The 25,870-nt window shown below is 46.1% G+C and overlaps 1 long non-coding RNA gene and 1 pseudogene across 1 annotated transcript; one reads left to right on the forward strand and one right to left on the reverse strand.

The window, feature by feature from the left end:
* Positions 1-1,004: 1,004 nt before the first annotated feature.
* Positions 1,005-25,870, reverse strand: LOC120966458 (uncharacterized). The gene is made up of 3 exons (XR_012187797.1): positions 25,757-25,870; positions 23,478-23,577; positions 1,005-1,098 (listed from the first exon to the last, which is right to left on the reverse strand). It is a non-coding gene; the product is annotated as an uncharacterized lncRNA (long non-coding RNA).
* On the forward strand, positions 19,727-22,991 carry LOC109753920 (uncharacterized; annotated as a pseudogene).

Raw genomic sequence — 25,870 nt, forward strand, 5'->3', positions numbered from 1 at the left:
TCCACAAGTTATTCAATAAAGAGGATTTGTCATGAGTTAAATTAATCTAGAGTACTTACTACAACACACAGCTTCCAGGGCACAAGATGGAAGGTTCCAGCTGGTGGAAGAGCCATTTAAAGCTTCTTCCACTGTTCAAAGAAAATTACAAGTGCACAATGGGTAATGGACAAACCGTCCTTTTTTGGCATGACAAGTGGCTGGATACTTCTCTTATCACAAATTCTCAGAGTTGCATTCCTTTGTCAAAAATGATACACACACAGCAGCCCCATGGATATCAGAAGAGAACCTCCATCTACTGCTTCACACTCCACTCTCAGAACTACTAGCATACAAGCAACTGAACGATCTCCACGGTCTAGTGAATATGCATTGGAATGACCAAAGAGGGGATAAATGGAAGGGCTCTGGGCAAGGCCAACACTATTCCTCAATCAGAATGTATAAAGCTATATGGCCAAGACTGAAAGCAATTTCCTGTTCAAATGGATCTGGAAGACTTCTAACAGACTAAGGCATACAATTTTCTTCTGGCTGCTATTACATGATAGAGTCAAGACCAGAAATTTGTTGAGAAAGAATATACATGTGGACAACTATAATTGTGTTTACTGTAGGGAGCACACGGAAGAAACCTTGAGGCATCTTTTCTCGGATTGTACCTTTGCACAAGAATGCTGGGAATGCATTGTTCCAAACAGAAAGCTAGGAATATCAAGCTTGGATGACATCATGTGTGACGCCCCCGATTTGACCGTACACTAATCATACACGCAAACGTGTACGATCAAGATCAGGGACTCACGGGAAGATATCACAACACAACTCTAAAAATAAAATAGGTCATACAAGCATCATAATACAAGCCAGGGGCCTCGAGGGCTCGAATACAAGTGCTCGATCATAGACGAGTCAGCGGAAGCAACAATATCTGAGTACAGACATAAGTTAAACAAGTTTGCCTTAAGAAGGCTAGCACAAAAGTAGCAACGATCGAAAAGGCAAGGCCTCCTGCCTGGGACCTCCTAACTACTCCTCGAAGCCGAACTCCATGTAGAATCATCCTCGGGATCTCTAGCTCCTGGACTCCAGCATCTGGTTGCAACAATCAGGTATAGAAAGGGGAAAAGAGGGAGAAAAGCAACCGTGAGTACTCATCCAAAGTACTCGCAAGCAAGGAGATACACTACATATGCATGGGTATATGTGTAAAGGGCCATATTGGTGGACTGAACTGCAGAATGCCAGAATAAGAGGGGGATAGCTAATCCTGTCGAAGACTACACTTCTGGCAGCCTCCATCTTGCAGCATGTAGAAGAGAGTAGATGGTAAGTTCACCAAGTAGCATCGCATAGCATAAACCTACCCGGCGATCCCCTCCTCGTCGCCCTGTTAGAGAGCGATCACCGGGTTATATCTGGCACTTGAAAGGGTGTGTTTTATTAAGTATCCAGTTCTAGTTGTCATAAGGTCAAGGTACAACTCCGGGTCGTCCTTTTACCGAGGGACACGGCTATTCGAATAGATAAACTTCCCTGCAGGGGTGCACCACATAACCCAACACGCTCGATCCCATTTGGCCGGACACACTTTTCTGAGTCATGCCCGGCCGCGGAAGATCAACACGTCGCAGCCCCACCTAGGCTCAACAGAGAGGTCAACACGCCGGTCTAAATCCTATGCGCGCAGGGGTCTGGGCCCATCGCCCATTGCACACCTGCACGTTGCGTACGCGGCCGGAAGCAGACCTAGCCTAGCAGGCGTTCCAGTCCAATCCGGCGCGCGCCGCTCCGTCGCTGACGTCAAGAAGAGCTTCGGCTGATACCACGACGTCGAGTGCCCATAACTGTTCCCGCGTAGTTGGTTAGTGCGTATAGACCAAATGGCCAGACTCAGATCAAATACCAAGATCTCGTTAAGCGTGTTAAGTATCCGCGAACGCCGAGCAGGGCCAGGCCCACCTCTCTCCTAGGTGGTCTCAACCTGCCCTGTCGCTCCGCCATAAAGTAACAGTCGGGGGCCGTCAGGAACCCAGGCCCACCTCTACCGGGATGGAGCCACCTGTCCTTTCAGCCCCCTCATCAGAATCACTTGCGGGTACTCAACGAGCCGACCCGACTTTAGTCACCACATGTGTCATGTATATAAAGTATATAGTATATACCCGTGATCACCTCCCGAAGTGATCACGGCCCAGTAGTATAGCATGGCAGACGGACAAGAGTGTAGGGCCACTGATGGAACACTAGCATCCTATACTAAGCAGTAGGATAGCAGGTAAGGGTAACAACTGTAGCAACAATGACAGGCTATGCATCAGTATAGGATTAACCGAAAGCAGTAACATGCTACACTACTCTAATGCAAGCAGTATAGAGAAGAATAGGCGATATCTGGTGATCAAGGGGGGGCTTGCCTGGAAGCTCAGCCGAGAAGGAGGGGTCATCGTCGACGTATTCGATCACAGGGGCAACATCGGTCTCGGGGTCTACCGGAGAGAAGAGGGGGAAGAAACAGTAAATATAAAGCAAACATAGCATCACAAAGCATAACGTGGTAATACGACGTGTCGGGTGTGACCTAACGTATGTCTACACGAATAGGTGAAGGGGGAAATTCAACTGGGAATGTTTTCCCGGTTCCGGACCTGTGCCAGACAGATGACCGGAGGGGGAAAGTTCCATGTTTAGCATGCTAGAGGCATGTGACAAATGAACGGACCGCGTATTCGGATTCGTTGGATTTTTCTGAGCAACTTTCATGTAGAAAACATTTCCATCCGAGTTACGGTTTGTTTTCTATGAATTTTTAAAGATTAAAGTATTTTCTGGAATTATTAATATTAACAGAAAAGGAATTATGACGTCAGCAGAGTGTCAACATGACATCAGCAGGTCAACAGACCCGCTGACTGGTCAAACTGGCCAGTGGGTCCCGCATGTCATAGACAGAGGGCTAGCAGTGGTTATTTTAATTGCACAGGGGGGTTAATTAGCAGCGGGGCCCCACATGTCAGTGACTAATTAGTCTAACAAGTTAATTTTATTTATAAAAAACGTTTAGTTAGCCTAATTAATAGACGGGGCCCACATGTCAGTGCACAGTAACTGCGTTGACCAGAGTCAACGTGGTCAACTAGGGCGCCGGGGCCCCCGGCAGCCTCACTGGGGTGGCCCCCATAGGGCCACGTTGGCGCCAGGTCAGCACGGCGGCCGGAGCAACGCCGGCGACCAAAACGCACGGCGGCGCGCACGGGAGGCCGCCGGATTTGCGCTACGGTGGCTCAAATCGGATGCGGCTCGACTCGTTCGAACGAGAAGACGACGGCGAGGCGATCTGGGGTGGTGGCAGAGGCTGCGGTGGTCGGGAACGTCGACGGTGAGCGGCGAGGCGGACGCCGGACTTCGGTCGTCATCGGGATCGGGGCTGGGTGCGTTAGCTGGCAACCCAAGCGGCTAGACGAGGCCTACGCGGTGCGGTGAGCGCGATGGTGGCACGCGCGTGACCCAAGGGTCACCGTGGCTATGCCGGCGACAAGCGCGAGCGGCGGAGTGTTCGTTCGTCGGTGGCATCAGCGGCTACGAAACATGGGCGAGCTAACGGAGAGGGGGGGAGTGGCAGTGAGCTCGGGGAGGGCGCGAGGTAGCCGGAATCGGCGACGAACGCCGGCGATCCGAAGGTTGAAGACGAGCTCGTTCCGGTCGGAGTAGAGGCGCTCGGCTCGGTCCCGATGGCGTAGGCGACGTAGACGATGACGAGGAAGACGGTGAGCTCCAGATCAAGGCGCGGGAGGCACGGTGGCCACGGAATCGAGCGGCGACGGCGGCGAGCATTTTGGGTGAGGTGGGGAACGAGAGAGGGAGAGGCACGCAGGGGCGAATGGATGAAAATGACGAGAGGGGAGGCCACGGTGGAGATCTTATCCACCCCGACGGCCTGTAGCGGCGTGGTCGGCGAGGTGGGTTCGGCGGCGACGGCGGGCGCGCCTCGGTCGCTTGAACAGAGAACGGGGGAGAAGGAGGAGGCCGTGGTGAGCTGAGCTCTAGGCACTGTGCACTTAGGCCTGTGCACAGTGGCCTTTTCTATTTTCCTTTTTTTATAGAAAAGGGGTTTAGTAATATTTTGAGCTTCCATATGATTTTGCAAAAAAGTGAAACTTGGTCACATAATTACTTTGCAATATCCAGCACTGCCACAAAAAGTTTGGGCATTTTTGGACTTCATTTGAATTTATTCAATAATGAAAACGGCATTTTAAAGGCTGTTTTTGCTCTGTTAAAATGCATTAGGCCCATTTAGAAATGATGATGATGTTGTGTTCCTTAACAGTAAATAGTTTTGGATTATTTGCTAAAAGGTGAACATTTTTCCAACAAGCTTTGATCAACTTCATTTTGCACTTGCAAATTGAATTTGATTCCAAAGTGGAATTTCAAATGAGATTTGAATCAAAGGTGATTAAGCACTGTTTGGAAGAATGATTAGCTTAATCACAGTGGGTTACCGTAGCATGACACTGAGGGTGTTACAAATCTCCTCCACTACAAGAAATCTCGTCCCGAGATTTTAAGGGGTAGAGTAAGGGGGGAAAACTCGGGAATGACGGAGCTCAACACATGATAGGTGCTGAAGGAAATATGCCCTAGAGGCAATAATAAAGTTATTATTTTATTTCCTTATATCATGATAAATGTTTATTATTCATGCTAGAATTGTATTAACCGGAAACATGATACATGTGTGAATACATAGACAAACAGAGTGTCACTAGTATGCCTCTACTTGACTAGCTCGTTGATCAAAGATGGTTATGTTTCCTAGCCATAGACATGAGTTGTCATTTGATTAACGGGATCATATCATTAGGAGAATGATGTGATTGACTTGACCCATTCCGTTAGCTTAGCACTCGATCGTTTAGTATGTTGCTATTGCTTTCTTCATGACTTATACATGTTCCTATGACTATGAGACTATGCAACTCCCGTTTACCGGAGGAACACTTTGTGTGCTACCAAACGTCACAACGTAACTGGGTGATTATAAAGGTGCTCTACAGGTGCTTCCAAAGGTACTTGTTGGATTGGCGTATTTCGAGATTAGGATTTGTCACTCCGATTGTCGGAGAGGTACCTCTGGGCCCACTCAGTAATGCACATCACTATAAGCCTTGCAAGCATGGTAACTAATGAGTTAGTTGCGGGATGATGTATTACGGAACGAGTAAAGAGACTTGCCGGTAACGAGATTGAACTAGGTATTAAGATACCGACGATCGAATCTCGGGCAAGTAACATACCGATGACAAAGGGAACAACGTATGTTGTTATGCGGTCTGACCGATAAAGATCTTCGTAGAATATGTGGGAGCCAATATGAGCATCCAGGTTCCGCTATCGGTTATTGACCGGAGAGGTGTCTCGGTCATGTCTACATAGTTCTCGAACCCGTAGGGTCCGCACGCTTAACGTTACGATGACGGTTATATTATGAGTTTATGTGTTTTGATGTACCGAAGGAGTTCGGAGTCCCGGATGAGATCGGGGACATGACAAGGAGTCTCGAAATGGCCGAGACGTAAAGATCGATATATTGGACGACTATATTCGGACTTCGGAAAGGTTCCGAGTGATTCGGGTATTTTTCGGAGTACCGGAGAGTTACGGGAATTCGTATTGGGCCTTAATGGGCCATACGGGAAAGGAGAGAAAGACCACAAAGGGTGGCCGCACCCCTCCCCATGGACTAGTCCGAATTGGACTAGGGAGGGGGGCGCTCTCTTCCCTGTTTCTCCTTCTCCCTTCCCTTCTCCTATTCCAACAAGGAAAGGAGGAGTCCTACTCCCGGTGGGAGTAGGACTCCCCCCTTGGCGCGCCCTCCTCCTTGGCCGGCGGCCTTCCCCTTGCTCCTTTATATACGGGCCAGGGGGCACCCCATAGACACAACAATTGATCTATTGATCTCTTAGTCGTGTGCGGTGCCCCCCTCCACCATATTACACCTCGATAATATCGTAGCGGTGCTTAGGCGAAGCCCTGCGTCGGTAGAACATCATCATTGTCACCACGCCGTCGCGCTGACGAAACTCTCTCTCAACACTCGGCTGGATCGGAGTTCGAGGGACGTCATCGAGCTGAACGTGTGCTGAACTCGGAGGTGCCGTGCGTTCGGTACTTGATCGGTCGGATCGTGAAGACGTACGACTACATCAACCGCGTTGTGTTAACGCTTCCGCTTTCGGTCTACGAGGGTACGTGGACAACACTCTCCCCTCTCATTGCTATGCATCACCATGATCTTGCGTGTGCGTAGGAAATTTTTTGAAATTACTACGTTCCCCAACAGTGGCATCCGAGCCTGGTTTTATGCGTTGATGTTATATGCACGAGTAGAACACAAGTGAGTTGTGGGCGATATAAGTCATACTGCTTACCAGCATGTCATACTTTGGTTCGGCGGTATTGTGAGATGAAGCGGCCCGGACCGACATTACGCGTACGCTTACGCGAGACCGGTTTCACCGTTGCGAGCACTCGTTGCTTAAAGGTGACTGGCGGGTGTCTGTCTCTCTCACTTTAGTTGAACCGAGTGTGGCTACGCCCGGTCCTTCCGAAGGTTAAAACAGCACCAACTTGACAAACTATCGTTGTGGTTTTGATGCGTAGGTAAGAACGGTTCTTGCTAAGCCCGTAGCAGCCACGTAAAACTTGCAACAACAAACTAGAGGACGTCTAACTTGTTTTTGCAGGGCATGTTGTGATGTGATATGGTCAAGACATGATGCTATATTTTATTGTATGAGATGATCATGTTTTGTAACCGAGTTATCGGTAACTGGCAGGAGCCATATGGTTGTCGCTTTATTGTATGAAATGCAATCGCCATGTAATTGCTTTACTTTATCACTAAGCGGTAGCGATAGTCGTAAAAGCAATAGTTGGCGAGATGACAACGATGCTACGATGGAGATCAAGGTATCGCGCCGGTGACGATGGTGATCATGACGGTGCTTCGGAGATGGAGATCACAAGCACAAGATGATGATGGCCATATCATATCACTTATATTGATTGCATGTGATGTTTATCTTTTATGCATCTTATCTTGCTTTGATTGACGGTAGCATTATAAGATGATCCCTCACTAAAATTTCAAGATAAAAGTGTTCTCCCTGAGTATGCACCGTTGCGAAAGTTCTTCGTGCTGAGACACCACGTGATGATCGGGTGTGATAAGCTCTACGTTCAAATACAACGGGTGCAAAACAGTTGCACACGCGGAATACTCAGGTTAAACTTGACGAGCCTAGCATATGCAGATATGGCCTCGGAACACGGAGACCGAAAGGTCGAGCGTGAATCATATAGTAGATATGATCAACATAGTGATGTTCACCATTGAAACTACTCCATCTCACGTGATGATCGGACATGGTTTAGTTGATATGGATCACGTGATCACTTAGAGGATTAGAGGGATGTCTATCTAAGTGGGAGTTCTTAAGTAATATGATTAATTGAACTTGAATTTGTCATGAACTTAGTCCTGATAGTATTTTGCATATTATGTTGTAGATCAATAGCTCGCGTTGTTGCTTCCCTGTGTTTATTTTTGATATGTTCCTAGAGAAAAATTATGTTGAAAGATGTTAGTAGCAAAGATGCGGATTGGATCCGTGATCTGAGGATTATCCTCATTACTGCACAGAAAAATTATGTCCTTGATGCACCGCTAGGTGACAGACCTATTGCAGGAGCAGATGCAGACGTTATGAATGTTTGGCTAGCTCAATATGATGACTACTTGATAGTTTAGTGCACCATGCTTAACGGCTTAGAATCGGGACTTCAAAGACGTTTTGAACGTCATGGACCATATGAGATGTTCCAGGAGTTGAAGTTAATATTTCAAGCAAATACCCGAGTTGAGAGATATGAAGTCTCCAACAAGTTCTATAGCTAAAAGATGGAGGAGAATAGCTCAAGCAGTGAGCATGTGCTCAGATTGTCTGGGTACTACAATCGCTTGAATCAAGTGGGAGTTAATCTTCCAGATAAAATAGTGATTGACAGAATTCTCTAGTCACCATCACCAAGTTAGTAGAACTTCGTGATGAACTATAGTATGCAAGGGATGACCAAAGTAATTCCCGAGCTCTTCGTGATGCTGAAATCGACGAAGGTAGAAATCAAGAAAAACATCAAGTGTTGATGGTTGACGAGACCACTAGTTTCAAGAAAAGGGCAAAGGGAAGAAGGGGAACTTCAAGAAGAACGGCAAGCAAGTTGCTGCTCAAGTGAAGAAGCCTAAGTCTGGTCCTAAGCCTGAGACTAAGTGCTTCTACAGCAAAGGGACTGGTCAATGGAAGCGGAACTACCCCAACTATTTGGTGGATAAGAAGGATGGCAAAGTGAACAAAGGTATATTGGATATACATGTTATTGATATGTACTTTACTAGTGTTTATAGCAACCCCTCGGTATTTGATACTGGTTCAGTTGCTAAGAGTAGTAACTCGAAACGGGAGTTGCAGAATAAACAGAGACTAGTAAAAGGCGAGGTGACGATGTGTGTTGGAAGTAATTCCAAGATTGATATGATCATCATCGCACACTCCCTATACTTTCGGGATTAGTGTTGAAACTAAATAAGTGTTATTTGGTGTTTGCGTTAAGCATGAATATGATTTGATCATATTTTTTGCAATACGGTTATTCATTTAAATTAGAGAATAATTGTTGTTCTGTTTACATGAATAAAACCTTCTATGGTCATACACCCAATAAAATGGTTTGTTGGATCTCGATCGTAGTGATACACATATTCATAATAATGAAGCCAAAAGATGCAAAGTTAATAATGATAGTGCAACTTATTTGTGGCACTGCCGTTTAGGTCATATTGGTGTAAAGCGCATGAAGAAACTTCATACTGATGGGATTTTGGAATCAGTTGATTATGAATCACTTGATGCTTGCGAACCGTGCCTCATGGGCAAGATGACTAAAACGCCGTTCTCCGGAACTATGGAGAGAGCAACAGATTTGTTGGAAATCATACATACAGATGTATGTGGTCCGATGAATATTGAGGCTCGTAGCAGGTATCATTATTTTCTGACCTTCACAGATGATTTGAGCAGATATGGGTATATCTACTTAATGAAACAGAAGTCTGAAACATTTGAAAAGTTCATATAATTTCAGAGTGAAGCGGAAAATCATCGTAACAAGAAAATAAAGTTTCTACGATCTGATCGTGGAGAAGAGTATTTGAGTTACGAGTTTGGCCTTCAGTTAAAACAATGTGAAATAGTTTCACTACTCACGCCACCTGGAACACCACGGTGTAATGGTGTGTCCGAACATCGTAACCGTACTTTATTAGATATGGTGCGATATATGATGTCTCTTACCGATCTACCACTATCGTTTTGGGGTTATGCATTAGAGACAGCTGCATTCACGTTAAATAGGGTACCATCTAAATCCGTTGAGACGACATCTTATGAACTGTGGTTTGGCAAGAAACCAAAGTTGTCGTTTCTTAAAGTTTGGGGTTGCGATGCTTATGTGAAAAAGTTTCATCCTGATAAGCTCAAACCCAAATCAGAGAAATGTGTCTTCATAGGATACCCAAAGGAGACAGTTGGGTACACCTTCTATCACAGATCCGAAGGCAAGACATTCGTTGCTAAGTATGGATCCTTTCTAGAGAAGGAGTTTCTCTCGAAAGAAGTGAGTGGGAGGAAAGTAGAACTTGATGAGGTAATTGTACCTGCTCCCTTATTGGAAAGTAGTTCATCGCAGAAACCAGTTTCTGTGACGCCTATACCAATTAGTGAGGAAGTTAATGATGATGATCATGGAACATCAGATCAAGTTATTACTGAACCTCGTAGGTCAACCAGAGTAAGATCCGCACCAGAGTGGTACGGTAATCCTGTTCTAGAGGTTATGTTACTAGACCATGACGAACCTACGAACTATGAAGAAGCGATGGTGAGCCCAGATTCCGCAAAATGGCTTGAGGCCATGAAATCTGAGATGGGATCCATGTATGAGAACAAAGTATGGACTTTGATTGACTTGCCCAATGATCGGCGAGCCATAAAAAAATAAATGGATCTTCAAGAGGAAGACGGACGCTGATAGTAGTATCACTATCTACAAAGCTAGACTTGTCGGAAAAAGGTTTTTGACAAAGTTCAAAGTGTTGAATACGATGAGATTTTCTCACTCGCAGCGATGCTTAAGTCTGTCCGAATCATGTTAGCAATTGCCACATTTTATGAAATCTGGCAAATGGATAACCAAAACTGCATTCCTTAATGGATTCATTAAAGAAGAGTTGTATATGATGCAACCAGAAGGTTTTGTCAATCCTAAAGGTGCTAACAAAATATGCAAACTCCAGCGATCCATCTATGGACTGGTGCAAGCATCTCGGAGTTGGAATATAAGCTTTGATAAGTTTATCAAAGCATATAGTTTTATACAGACTTGCGGTGAAGCCTGTATTTACAAGAAAGTGAGTGGGAGCACTACAACATTTCTGATAAGTATATGTGAATGACATATTGTTGATCGGAAATAATGTAGAATTATTCTGCAAAGCATAAAGGAGTGTTTGAAAGGAGTTTTTCAAAGAAAGACCTCGGTGAAGCTGCTTACATATTGAGCATCAAGATCTATAGAGATAGATCAAGACGCTTGATAAGTTTTTTTCAATGAGTACATACCTTAACAAGATTTTGAAGTGGTTCAAAATGGAACAGTCAAAGAAAGAGTTTCTTACCTGTGTTACAAGGTGTGAAATTGAGTAAGACTCAAAGCCCGACCACAGCAGAAGATAGAAAAATAATGAAAGTCATTCCCTATGCCTCGGCCATAGGTTCTATAAAGTATGCCATGCTATGTACCAGATCTATTGTATACCCTACACTGATTTTGGCAAGGGAGTACAATAGTGATCTAGGAGTAGATCACTGGACAGCAGTCAAAATTATCCTTACTGGAATAAGGATATGTTTCTCGATTATGGAAGTCACAAAAGGTTCGTCGTAAAGGGTTACGTCGATGCAAGTTTTGACACTAATCTAGATGACTCTAAGTCTCGGTCTAGATACATATTGAAAGTGGGAGCAATTAGCTAGAGTAGCTCCGTGCAGAGCATTGTAGACATAGAAATTTGCAAAATACTTATGGATCTGAATGTGACAGACCCGTTGACTAAAATTATCTCACAAGCAAAACATAATCACACCTTAGTACTCTTTGGGTGTTAATCACATAGCGATGTGAACTAGATTATTGACTCTAGTAAACCCTTTGGGTGTTGGTCACATGACGATGTGAACTATGGGTGTTAATCACATGGTGATGTGAACTATTGATGTTAAATCACATGGCGATGTGAACTAGATTATTGACTCTAGTGCAAGTGGGAGACTGAAGGAAATATGCCCTAGAGGCAATAATAAAGTTATTATTTATTTCCTTATATCATGATAAATGTTTATTATTCATGCTAGAATTGTATTAACCGGAAACATGATACATGTGTGAATACATAGACAAACAGAGTGTCACTAGTATGCCTCTACTTGACTAGCTCGTTGATCAAAGATGGTTATGTTTCCTAGCCATAGACATGAGTTGTCATTTGATTAACGGGATCATATCATTAGGAGAATGATGTGATTGACTTGACCCATTCCGTTAGCTTAGCACTCGATCATTTAGTATGTTGCTATTGCTTTCTTCATGACTTATACATGTTCCTATGACTATGAGATTATGCAACTCCCGTTTACCGGAGGAACACTTTGTGTGCTACCAAATGTCACAACGTAACTAGGTGATTATAAAGGTGCTCTACAGGTGCTTCCAAAGGTACTTGTTGGGTTGGCGTATTTCGAGATTAGGATTTGTCACTCCGATTGTCGGAGAGGTATCTCTGGGCCCACTCAGTAATGCACATCACTATAAGCCTTGCAAGCATTGTAACTAATGAGTTAGTTGCGGGATGATGTATTACGGAACGAGTAAAGAGACTTGCCGGTAACGAGATTGAACTAGGTATTAAGATACCGACGATCGAATCTCGGGCAAGTAACATACCGATGACAAAGGGAACAACGTATGTTGTTATGCGGTCTGACCGATAAAGATCTTCGTAGAATATGTGGGAGCCAATATGAGCATCCAGGTTCCGCTATCGGTTATTGACCGGAGAGGTGTCTCGGTCATGTCTACATAGTTCTCGAACCCGTAGGGTCCGCACGCTTAACGTTACGATGACGGTTATATTATGAGTTTATGTGTTTTGATGTACCGAAGGAGTTCGGAGTCCCGGATGAGATCGGGGACATGACGAGGAGTCTCGAAATGGCCGAGACGTAAAGATCGATATATTGGACGACTATATTCGGACTTCGGAAAGGTTCCGAGTGATTCGGGTATTTTTCGGAGTACCGGAGAGTTACGGGAATTCGTATTGGGCCTTAATGGGCCATACGGGAAAGGAGAGAAAGACCCCAAAGGGTGGCCGCACCCCTCCCCATTGACTAGTCCGAATTGGACTAGGGAGGGGGGGCGCTCTCTTCCCTGTTTCTCCTTCTCCCTTCCCTTCTCCTATTCCAACAAGGAAAGGAGGAGTCCTACTCCCGGTGGGAGTAGGACTCCCCCCTTGGCGCGCCCTCCTCCTTGGCCGCGGCCTTCCCCTTGCTCCTTTATATATGGGGGCAGGGGGGCACCCCATAGACACAACAATTGATCTATTGATCTCTTAGCCGTGTGCGGTGCCCCCCTCCACCATATTACACCTCGATAATATCGTAGCGGTGCTTAGGCGAAGCCCTGCGTCGGTAGAACATCATCATTGTCACCACGCCGTCGTGCTGACGAAACTCTCCCTCAACACTCGGCTGGATCGGAGTTCGAGGGACGTCATCGAGCTGAACGTGTGCTGAACTCGGAGGTGCTGTGCGTTCGGTACTTGATCGGTCGGATCGTGAAGACGTACGACTACATCAACCGCGTTGTGTTAACGCTTCCGCTTTCGGTCTACGAGGGTACGTGGACAACACTCTCCCCTCTCATTGCTATGCATCACCATGATCTTGCGTGTGCGTAGGAAATTTTTTGAAATTACTACGTTCCCCAACAGGTGCCTGGGGGCTATCTCAATGAACATGGCATAGAGGCATCTCTCGAGTTGAAATTTAAGAAAGACGTTGAGAGCAAGGTAAGTAGTTGCAATAAGAAGCTTCAACCGGGTAGGCAATCGTTTGTTGCCCGAAATAGAGGGTGAATGGGATTCGGAGCAATGGGAATAATTATTGCGTCTGATACCAGAATAGATCGTCTCTCGGAAGGTGTCTCGGGATTTTCATAAGAAGCCAAGCGTGAGGAGTAACTTTAGAAACAGGGGTGTATAGGAGAGTCAGGTTTCGATCCTGTGGAACTGTGGGTTATGGGCCCACCATGTGGTTAAAAGTAGGAAGGCCGTTGGCATCTTACACGGTCATGATAGCAAGACATGTCAGAGGGTAGCCTGTCAGTTATGTTGGCAACAACGTTGGTACCAAGGGCGAGGGACAAAGAGAACCATTTTCCTGCTCGTTGAACGAGGCGGACCAATAGGCAAAGTTCTCGTCCATCGGTGGCTACCGGAATGTCATCAACAATAGTAACAGGGTCTTACTGACAGAGTGGTACAACAAGGTGCTTACCTAAGCAGGGAAATGTCACTGCTCAGTTAAGTCAGATTACTGGAAAGGTTAAACAATACAATGGAAATGATAGTATGATTATCAGATTAAACAGAACAATGGAAAGGAAAATGTGTTTAAACACATATTTCAGGGGTATATCCTTCCCAAGGACAAGCAGATCCTGATAACCATGATAGGATATTATGTAGAAAACCCTCTAGGTGAGGGGAGAGAAATTTCATGACATAACCCAAACAACGGTGTTTGGATAATTGAGCAAGAAACAATTAGCATTGGGATAAGTGTTTTTATTGAAATATCGGAGTACCACAGACATGCTTCGAGATAGCATTGACATGGTCTTCAAGCAAAGGTCAGACCTTGCATACACAAAGGATCCATCAGGAAAAACTTATTAAACAAGTCATTCAATTTTCTCATGGAAGAATGGTTAACCTTGTTAAAAAGGAAACTATAACACTAGGTCCTCCGGCCAGGTGTGCTAGGCATGACATCACCTTACCGTGTCATAAGAGATCCAATGTTATAACTCTTGAAAGTATGTTCCAACCATCATATCTGACCAAGTTTCAAATCTGATTGGTGCCAGGACACCTCAGACTCAGGATGCCTGAGAAGAAAAGGTGCAACACAAATTGTCGAGATGACATTGTAAGATTCTCGGGAATTGAACTATGGAAGCGAGTTCCGAAACAAGAGTTCATCATTAAATCAAGGAGAGGATGAGGAGGTGGCTGATGGTCTCGGCGACAATTCATCGAGATTTCCAAAAGATGGATCTCCACAATTATGTGAACAAGGATATAAAATTGAACAGATCAAATGATATAATGATGTATGCTCGAGGGAAACATACGCAATTAATCACTGCTTGAAAGGTGCACCCGAAATATGGGCTTAGGTAGCAGGATCAATGTTAGAATGGTGATTCGGTAACCAATGGTCTAAGAATGAAATGTCGACCATTAACTTCAAAGCAATAGGGTTGCTAGAAGTACAGAATCCAAGCAACATGGTTCACGTGTTGGTATCCCGGTTAGAATCAACACGGGGACCAAGAAAGAATGGTGAGGGTGAGAAGTATCACTGTATCAAGAATTCTTAAGAGGTGGAGTAATGCTCACGACATTCTTGACATCAAAGATGGTAATACTCCACGGTAGAACATAACATAGGTTGGATAGCAGGGAAATCAAGATACAATACAAAATATGAACAAGTTTGTGTTGGGGGGAGGCAAGAATGTTGTCGATGATAACACAATTCATCGAGGGGCAAGGATGGTATTTCTCATCATGAATTCAATTGATATCTCGGATGAAGTTAAAATGTTGACGATGATCACGACACACTTGTCGAGAGGTTTCTCGAAGATGTAATCGATCGGCAATGACATCAAGTCAAAGGAATGGTGAAGCGAAAAGTTATTGGAACCAAGGGTACGACACAAACTTGAAATCAAGCTTGTTGTTCAAGGCGAACTGATATGACGAGGAAGGTCAACGTAAGCTTAGCTCATCATCGAAAGTTGTGTTCCGGGAAGGACCGGGTAGCACAGTTAAAAAGTTTGCACGATAATGATATAGCCGGTAAGGCTAGGAATGACTTGAAGGATTATTAAACTCGTAAGCAACAAGGATTACTTAGAGTTATTGAATCGGAGTGCGGAATCGATTCACTTATCGGTGTTCTCGGGTGACTAATAACTCAGAGCCCGTGGAAAATTGGAATCAGTGAGAATGTATCACTTGATGAAGAACTCATAAGAAGTTATGCAGTTCCATGATAATCTCGAGATACCAGGGGGTAATACTCGACGACAGATCAAGGTAAAGGTTGGACTAGGGTATTGCCCTGCAGAAGACAAGTGCTCAAACTTGCACGAGAAACGGAATCAAGGAGAAACATGGTCGGAACCACGTCCACGGATACCAGATGAACTTATTACAAGGGGATAATTATTTTAAGAGAAGCTTCCATGATAAGGTATACATCGTGTCCATGGGCATGAACACAGGGTTCAAGGTCGACTCCCACTTGTTCAACGCATAACCTTTCATTCACTTCTCGCGTTTGATGAAGTTGCAGTGTTTGAAATTTTTATCTGGCAAAATACCAGAAGAGTATGACTCATGAAATCTTTCGAGTTCACACATATTATGGAAGGCATAGGTTCAACCCATCGGGGCATATTAGGAATATATGCCACAAGCTTCAAGAGTAATTATCACCAGCTCAAAAGCAGAGCATGGTTGACAAAGCAGAGGATACAATTTAGCAAGCTTCAAGAGTAATTATCACCAGACTCGGCGGCGTACGTGACCTCGATGGCCTGGAGCTCCACCTTGGCCTCGGCGTCTCGGTGACCCACATGGCGGCGCGCGCTTGGAGAAGACTGGCTTCGTGGTCGACGGCGTCCAGCCAGCGAGGAGGTGGTGGACGACACGCAAGCAGCTCTGGCTCGCCGTCCTCGGGGAAGGACGCCGTCGGATAGCAGATCGAAAAAAACCAAGCTTCCTTCTCCTCACCATGATTTGCCATGGGGAGCGATGAGAGGAACGACGAGGGGGAAGCAACGCGGCAGCAACGTGGGGAGAGGGGGCTCTTGCGCAGGGAAGTTGTGCGGGGGAGCAGAGGAAGGGCGCGGGGGAGCTGAGCAAGGAGCTCCGGCGAGGGGGACAACGAGCAGGGGAGCTCTGTTCTAGCGCGGGGAGCTTCGTGTTTGTCGGAGGAAAGGGAAGGGGGTTTTCGCAAAATGTCCACGGAGCACAGGAGATTTGGAGGGGGCTCAGACTGCATGAAATAATAGCCAAGGTGGCAATACCGGGTCGATCGGGCGCTGAAATCATTGAGATATTCCTGTGTGATCCAGAACACAACACTAAATATATGGACCAGGTGGTCTTGCCTGAATTGATTGCGGTGGCATCATGGTTTCTATGGTGGCAGAGGAGAAGCATAACTCGGCAGGAACCAGTGCAATCTCCAACGCGGACGAGCCAGACGATTCAAGCTCTGTCTTTGAACTTCGTACGGGCTGCATGTAAACCAATGACGATCTCGCGTCTTAATCACTGGAAAAAACCACTACTGAATTAGTTGGCCCTGAATGTCAACGCTGCATTTTCAGAGGATACTAACTCGGGGGCGTGCAGCGCCATTATCCGAGACAGCGGGGGCTTTTTTGTTGCGGCATCTACAGCAAAACTTGAACATGTCGCGGATGTGTTATTGGCGGAAGCTGCAGCTCTGGTTGAAGGCTTAAAATTGGCTAATACAGTTGGGAGCAACTCCTTGTTGGTGCAAACGAATAGTCTGATTTTAGTGGAGCTCTCCAACAAAACTCTGGGCACTCGATGGTGGCAGGCCCAATTCTTGAAGAATGCCGTTTACTGATAGTTAACTTCGGAAAGGTCGTTATTATGCATTGTAACCGTGAATCAAATATGGTGGCTCATGTGCTAGCGCAGAATGGAAGCGTTGATCCACCAAACTTGTGGTTGGACTCACCTCCAGTTTTTATTTCTGATTATTTAGCGGACGATGTAAGCGTTGTTTAATTTTAATAAAGCTAGCCATGATGGCCATTCCCTCAAAAAAATTCTCATGTATGATCGCTCCGTATGTCATCGATGAGCCTTGCTTTACTTCGTCCACCACGGTCTTGCAATCCGAGGCCACATGTATCCTCTGCTTGTACAAATCATCTGCAATTGCAAGGGCCTCCCTAACTGCCATAGCTTCAAGTGTTTAAGGGTTTGAAATAAATCTGAAAGTGATGCAAGATGCTCCCAAAAAAGATCCACCCAGTCCCTACATACAGCTCCAACTGCGTCATGAGTACCACTCCTCGTCACAGCTGCATCAGTGTTAATTTTAACATGGCCCGCTGATGGTACTAGCCAATTCGATGTTCTGGCTTTGTTGATGTTGCTCCCTGTTCGGACCGGCTTTGACAAAATCGGAATGTCAACAAGGAAAGAAGTAATAAACAGATGGGTTGACAAGGGGCTCTGAAATATTTCCTCATGTATAGCTTTCCTCCTCGCCTTTCAGATCGCCCACATAGTTACTACCAATGTTGTGAACTCCTTCGGTGTCAGGGTCTCAGGCATCATGAACAACCATTCTTTTGCTACCTTCCAAACAACCTGTTTACTATTATCCCATTTGCACATCAAAATCAACCACGATCTTCGCACAGTATTTGTGGCCCATCGTTAAGAGCCAGCCACGGCCCATGTACAGTTGCATGGCGTAACATGTGCTGGTCAATGATACACATGCATGAATCGATCGATGTCGCTGCAACATCAGCGTCGTCTGAGTAGTTAGGAGATCAACACAGTTGTGGTGTTCGCGAATTGGATGAGAAGATGAGATGAATCATCGACTCAACACCATACTGCCATTTGATCGGACGAACAGAGTTGCCTCGATCTCCTTTACATTCCAGCTGTAGAGCCGACATGACGCTTGATCTCGTTGCAGGCGTTGCGTAAATTCTGACAATGACAAATTGGCCCCTCCTCTGGCCTTGTAGGTTGCAACTGAAGCAAGGAGTGTACGAACAAGGTGGGTCTCGGGAACACAATCTTGTCTTGATGATGACGCTAAGGCTGGCCATAGTGGGAGTAACATAAGTAGTCTCATGCACTTGGGACTCGCAAACATACTTATGTGGCAGGCAATTAAAGAAAAAAGAGATGGTTATAGTAACATAGGTAGATACCGTAACATAATAAAAGTTATGCTATTATGTGTCATGCATGACAATAAATGAGACTACCTATGATACTAATTTATGATACTATGTACTATGGATGTAGTATCAATTATCATACATTAGTATCATATGCATGATATTAGTATATGATACTCCCCACTATGACCAGCCTAACAAGCAAGAAAACAAGGAAGAAGCGACACACATCGAATGTTACAAATGCACGGTTATTTAGGGAACGCGAATTCTAAGATATTCGGTACACTCCTCGAGTGCGGAATTACAAATTCTAGGATATTTATATGCATGGATGGATGTTGAGGTCGGCGCCACTGCTTCCATGAAGTTTATATTTGAATCTCTAAGATGACCTATATTTAAGAACGGAGGGAGTATTATCAACAACTTGGAAAACAAACCTTGGAGACCATCATAAGTTCATTTCGGCACGCCATCCATCCATGGAGATGCAGGCACGCCATCATGATGCGTCTCAAGGATTGCCTTGAGAAAAGAAGAGCAAAAAGAAAGAAACCTTCAGCCATGCAACACATTGATCTGATCTCCATAGCCGGATGCAGGCAGACCACCGAACAGCAGAGGACAGCGCCACCCTTTCGCATCATTGCCAACCCAAACCACCACCCTAATCCCCCTATGGCGCCGTACTACATTGGCCTCTGTCCCGTTGATTCTGGTGCAAAAGCTGCACTGCCATTGATGGTCCTGTTCCACCTTTACTACTAGCCAGCCAGCCCCTCCCAAAGATTCCTCTCCTCTCATCTCCTTCTCGGGTGCACTTTGTTCGATCAACGGAAAAGCATCCATTCAATTCTATACCATGTGATGTCTCCGCACTTCCTTTTCCAAAGGGCAGAGGAGAAGGACCACGATGCTCTCTCTGTCACTGTCGCTGCCACACTGTTCCCTTCCCCCACTCGTCCATAACTGCGTGCCACCTTCGCACTGTGCCACTACAAGAATCAAGAATGCCTAACCACTTTGGCGGCCTAAATGCTTCATTCATAATAAAGCTCCTGCTAATCCAGTCCAGTGGGTCTCTTCAGCTCGGTTGATAAGTGTCGCAAATCCTCGTGCTTCTCTGTTTCCTTCCCGGGCGAGGAGGCCGAGGACGAAGCTGCGTCGTCCACAAGGTGCTTTGCTTTAGCTTCGGATGTATCCATTTCCATCTGTTTGCATGATGCCTCCCTTGCAGTGCAGTTCACAGATGCTTGCAGCTGCACTTGGATCCCAATCTCATCACAAGCAATAAAGAAACCATATTCGCCTCCATGGATTTGCTCAGCCCACATGGCGCCCTGCCCATGCACATTCCCTCCTTCTTCTAATCTTCTTCTACCTTTGATGCAGCTGCTCCCATGTGATGTGCGCCTAAGCTGAGCTGAGCAGAGCTCGCCTCACTCCGGACTGACAGCACGGCACCGGTGGATTGGATCTGTCCTTCCGAGATCGATGGACCGGTCCTGCTGCTTCCCGCTGCGGTGGGAGAGCACCGGCGACCAGTGGTGGTACGCCTCGCCCATCGACTGGGCGGCCGCCGACGGCCACTACGACATCGTCCGCCAGCTGCTGCACCTCGACCCCAACCTCCTCATCAAGCTCACCTTGCTCCGCCGGATCCGCCGCCTCGAGGCGCTCTGGGACGACGACGCACGCTTCGTCCACGCGCCCCGCCACCGCGCCTCCGTCGCCCGTGGCCTGCTGCTGGAATGCGAGTGCAAGCACGGCGCCGAGAACACGCTGCTCCGGGCCGGCTACGGCGGATGGCTACTCTACACGGCGGCCTCCGCGGGGGACGCGGGCTTCGTGCAGGAGCTGCTGGACAGGGACCCGCTGCTCGTCTTCGGCGAGGGCGAGTACGGGGTCACGGACATGTTCTACGCGGCGGCGAGGGGCGGCAACGCCGACCTGTTCAGGATGCTGCTGGACCACGCCATGTCCCCGAGGTGCTCGACGTATGGTCGCGACGGGGATGGCGCCGGCGCCGGCGGCCGCGCCTCGGTGTTCCGGCTGGAGATGATGAGCAGGGCTGTACACGCTGCCGCCAGAGGAGGGAGCGTGCGGATGCTGAAGGAGCTCATCGACGGTCGCTCCGACGTGTCGGCGTATCTTGATATCCGTGGATCCACCGTGCTTCATGCAGCTGCTGGGAGAGGGCAGCTCGAGGTGAGCCACCTGTGTTCCTGCCATTGCTTACATCTTCCTCTCTAGATGCTGTTGTTTAGTTTGTCTTCGTCGTCTAGTTTAGATCTCGTTATCAGTATGCTTACATGCTTTGGAATTTTGGTGCGCAAAATCGGTTTGCTTGAGGTATATTCGCCTTTCCGGTGGATAATTGGAATTGTGTCCACTATCCAAAATGAAATGTCTAGTGTCATTCAAGGATAATCTATGATAATTATCTAGGAGTACTTAACTTTAACAGACAAGCACTATGATCTAATACAACAATCATAGCAGTAAAGGTATTATTGTTACTACCATCGTGATCAACACTTGGGAACGAGAGGTCTTTTGGATCAGCTCGAGCAATTCATGATCCAGTTTTTTTGTTAGAAGGTTGGTAGTGGTACACAATACTGAAACGTCAAAGCTCCAATCATGAGACCCCCTTCCAATAAACTGAGGCAAAAGCGAATGTACTTCTACTTCTGTCCGGATAGAAAAAGAATTGGTACCAAACAACTTTTAGATCTACGGCTCCCTTTCTGTTTTCTTGATGGTGATATTCAGCCAACTTTCCTTCTGTTTCTTAATGTCACATGTGATCGTTCTTGCTACTGGTGTCATTGAATTGTTAGGTGTGCAAAGGTCCATTTATCTGAAAATTGGAAAATATCTTATGCAGGTTGTCAAGTACCTGATGGCCTCTTTCGACATGATCAACTCAACCGACAACCAAGGGAACACTGCACTACATGTAGCGGCCTACCGAGGGCACCTGCCCGTTGTAAACGCACTGGTTGCTGCATCTCCATCAGCCATATCAGCTGTCAACAATGCAGGCGATACGTTCCTCCACTCGGCGATCGCAGGGTTCAGAACCCCGGGGTTCCGTCGGCTCGACCGGCAGCTGGAGCTCACCAAGCATCTCATTCGAGAGAGAGCCGCAGACATCAGGAAGATCATCAACCTGAGAAACGACGCGGGCCTCACCGCCCTGCACATGGCTGTGGTTGGCTGCGTGCACCCGGACCTCGTCGAGCTCCTGATGACCACGCCGTCCATCGACCTTAACGTCGAAGATGCTGACGGCATGACCCCGCTGGCGCTGCTCAAGGAGCAGCTGCGATCAACCACGTCGGAGAGGCTCATCAAGCAGATAGTCTCCGCCGGAGGGGTGCTGAGCTCGAGCGTGCTGAGAAGCCGGTCGGCCGTCGTTTCGCAGATAAAGATGCGGGGAGGGATTGCGATCAGTCCGGGCACCATGTTCAGGATATCGGATGCGGAGATATTGTTGCACTCGGGCATTGCGGCGACGGAGTCCCGAAGGGCTAGCTCGTGCTCTAGCGATGGCAAGTGTGACCCTGTACATGCGGATGCAAACGGCGAGGTGATGAGAACCATGGATCGTCGGAGAAGAGGCTCAGCTCTGCCAGCCGAGCCAAGGACCGTCTCAAGATGATGCTGCGGTGGCCTCGCCACAGGGAGAAGATGTCCAGGACGCCGAGGAAATCCGAGGACGGCGGCCCGCTGGACACCATCAAGAAGCTGAACAAGCATGTCGCCGACACCCCGACCCCGCTCAGGCAGGCCTTCACCAAGACGACGGCGCTCAACAACAAGCGCACGCTCGCGGTCAAAAGCTCCGCCCCCAGCTCGGCCAGCAAGAAGAAGCTCATCCACGGCATCATGGAGGCGATGCCGCACCTCGCGGCCTCATTGCCAACGACCCGGTCCCCGCCGAGCACGCTCCCGAGGTCCTCCATGTCCTCCGCGCCGACATCCACCAAGCTCAAGGACATCTGCTTCGAAGAAGAGGAGAGCACGATGGTGACGCCGCCGTTCGGCAAGCTCAAGGACATCATCCTGGACAACGACGACGGCGCGGACGATCCGTCGTGCTCGAACTCGTCCTTGGCCGACGAGGGGGTCGGCGTGGCCGCCCGGAGGAACCACGGCTGCGGGAACGGGTGGCTCATCAACATCTGCTTCGGCGCGCAGGGGCTCACGGTGGAAGACTCTGCCAGCGGGCAGCAGACGAGCAAGATGTTCAAGCAGCAGTGCCTCCGGGTGTCCTGACCTGGCCTGCGTTCGGCTTTGCGGTTCAGCGATATATGTGTGTGTGTGTTGAACTCCCCCGGCTTGGTTTGGTTTGGTTTGGTTTGGCGTGCTGCTCCGCGTACAAGAGCAAATGTTTGTTGATTTGCTGAGATAAATTCCGTGTATGTATCATAGTAAGGCGTGCTTGACTTTTGCAAGGGCTTGAGCTTGCTATCATCAAGTTATCGACGTGATTCCCCTATACATATACACGAAATGTTTGAGCTGTACCAAGCAAACTTAGGCTCAAACAACACGGGCTAGCTACGATGGAAATGCATTTTGGAGCCCGTTTAAAAAGCACGAAAAAAATTTAATTGAATTTCCAAAAGAACCGAAATAATTTTACATGCATGTATTATATGTTTGTGTATTACTTCTTTGTAAATTTTACCTGAATAGTTATGCTGTTAATGAGGGGATTCGGTTTAGCTAAAGGTATGCACTGAGTAGGTAACAAACATAGTTGGATAATTATCATATAACTCAGAGAAAGCCTATATAACTTTTAGAGAGATTGCATTGGTGGTAACACGTGAGCACAATATAGTAGTAGAGCTAAAAAACCTAGCAAAGATTGTACTTCCTCCGTCCCATAATGTAAGACATGTTTTGACACACATTATGGGACAGAGGGAGTAGATAGCAAGGGAAGATACTAACATGTCGAAAGTATAATGATGAGCAAGAATGAACACAAGAAACCTAGTCAGCAGATTGATAACCTGCTTTTGAGAACAAACATGTTTTCGACAGCTCTCGGCATGCACCAAACAGGCTCGCCATCTACAAGACCTGAATAAGAAGCTTCGAGAACATGTCCGCCTGTAGAAAATCAGAAGAAGACAAATGAAGTTTCATGAACATGAAAATTCAAAAAAAAATCTTGAACATGATTTGGACTTATGCTAATTACCAATTTCACTTTGATTACCTAAATTTTCCATGCTTTTGTACTAAGTTCTGAAAAGATACCAATTGTAAAAACTCACAAGGTCTAAGCAGTTGACTATATGTTAATTGCAATAACAAATTGGAAAGAACAAAGAAGATAGAAATATTGACCAAGACGTTCCATGGTCACATGGGATTGAAATTAATTATTACACAGCCAGTCAAAGCCTTCGGTTGAAACAATGCTATGAGGTATAAGGAAGCAAGTCCAAAACTTGAAACGGTGTACATCTATGTAGCACAGCATGAGGAAATCAGAACAAGTTTTAAGAACACGGATCCAAGCAGCTTTATGTACCATCGTAATTTATGTTCCATGAATGACGTGAAAAACATAATAACTATGTGTACAGCTCAAAATCCAATGCTCTCATAAAGCTCCTTCCTTACTTTACACAATACAAGCAAGAAAAGGGATAACCCGATGAAATTACCCCCTGTGGCATATATGAACTATGGAAGCTCCAAAATAATCCACTACATGGCATGAAAAATGAATGTGCACCACAGACTGAAATTGGAAGATTTCAATCCCATATGCCAAAAAAATGAAAGAAGATTGAGTGGATGCTCCAGCCTACTGTCTTGTGATGGTAGGCTACTCCTAACTAAAGTTGTGTTCTCTGCTCTGACTATTTTCTTCATGAGTACTTTGGCTCTTCCTGCAAGCACCATTGAACAAATCAACAAATACTTAAGGCATTTCTTTTGGAGAAAATTTGGTCAAGAACAACAGGGACCAGCTCTTATTTCATGGAAGAAGGTTTGTCAGCTAAAGGATGAGGGGGGATTAGGAATACTGGATATTGCTCTCCATAGCAAGACACTCCTGATGAAAAACCTCCACAAGTTATTCAATAAAGAGGATTTGTCATGGGTTAAATTAATCTAGAGTACTTACTACAACACACAGCTTCCAGGGCACAAGATGGAAGGTTCCAGCTGGTGGAAGAGCCATTTAAAGCTTCTTCCACTGTTCAAAGAAAATTACAAGTGCACAATGGGTAATGGACAAACCGTCCTTTTTTGGCATGACAAGTGGCTGGATACTTCTCTTATCACAAATTCTCAGAGTTGCATTCCTTTGTCAAAAATGATACACACACAGCAGCCCCATGGATATCAGAAGAGAACCTCCATCTACTGCTTCACACTCCACTCTCAGAACTACTAGCATACAAGCAACTGAACGATCTCCAAGGTCTAGTGAATATGCATTGGAATGACCAAAGAGGGGATAAATGGAAGGGCTCTGGGCAAGGCCAACGCTATTCCTCAATCAGAATGTATAAAGCTATATGGCCAAGACTGAAAGCAATTTCCTGTTCAAATGGATCTGGAAGACTTCTAACAGACTAAGGCATACAATTTTCTTCTGGCTGCTATTACATGATAGAGTCAAGACCAGAAATTTGTTGAGAAAGAATATACATGTGGACAACTATAATTGTGTTTACTGTAGGGAGCACACGGAAGAAACCTTGAGGCATCTTTTCTCGGATTGTACCTTTGCACAAGAATGCTGGGAATGCATTGTTCCAAACAGAAAGCTAGGAATATCAAGCTTGGATGACATCATGATTCTGCACTCTTCTCTCCCAAAAGAATTTGCTTTGGACATTATCATCCAAGAATATTGGAGAATTTGGACATTGAGAAATGGAAAGATTTTTAGACAGGAGGTGCCAGTATTAACTGCGGGAAGTATTGGGTCAAAGAAGATTTAGTCCTTATGAAACACAGAATCGACGTAAATTTTTTGGACAGTTTTAAGGAATGGGCTGCTACACATCTATGATGTTTGTAGAGGATGTGGTTACTTTTACTTAACTTTATCATGTTTCTGAGGCTAGGAATTGGATAAGTAGCTCTTAGTGTGTTTTTCTATTTATTTTTCCTTTCTTTGTAAATATTATTGTTGGAGTTAATTAATGAAAAATACCACGGTTTTGGCTTCAAAAAAAAATGAATGTGCAACACAGAATGAACAGGACCATACAGCTGGTAGAGCAAAAAAACTGAGAAACGATGGGAGGAAAAACAAACGTACCCGGACGGAAGACATTCTTACAAACGGAGACCAGGCACGGCAGCACGCTCCTAAGATGTTCAGTCCAAAAAGAGCAAATCCACCAATGAGACGCAGAGAAGCAGATTATATGGA

This window comes from Aegilops tauschii, chromosome 6, assembly GCF_002575655.3.
Source record: "Aegilops tauschii subsp. strangulata cultivar AL8/78 chromosome 6, Aet v6.0, whole genome shotgun sequence".
In the NCBI taxonomy this organism is placed as follows: Eukaryota; Viridiplantae; Streptophyta; class Magnoliopsida; order Poales; family Poaceae; genus Aegilops; species Aegilops tauschii.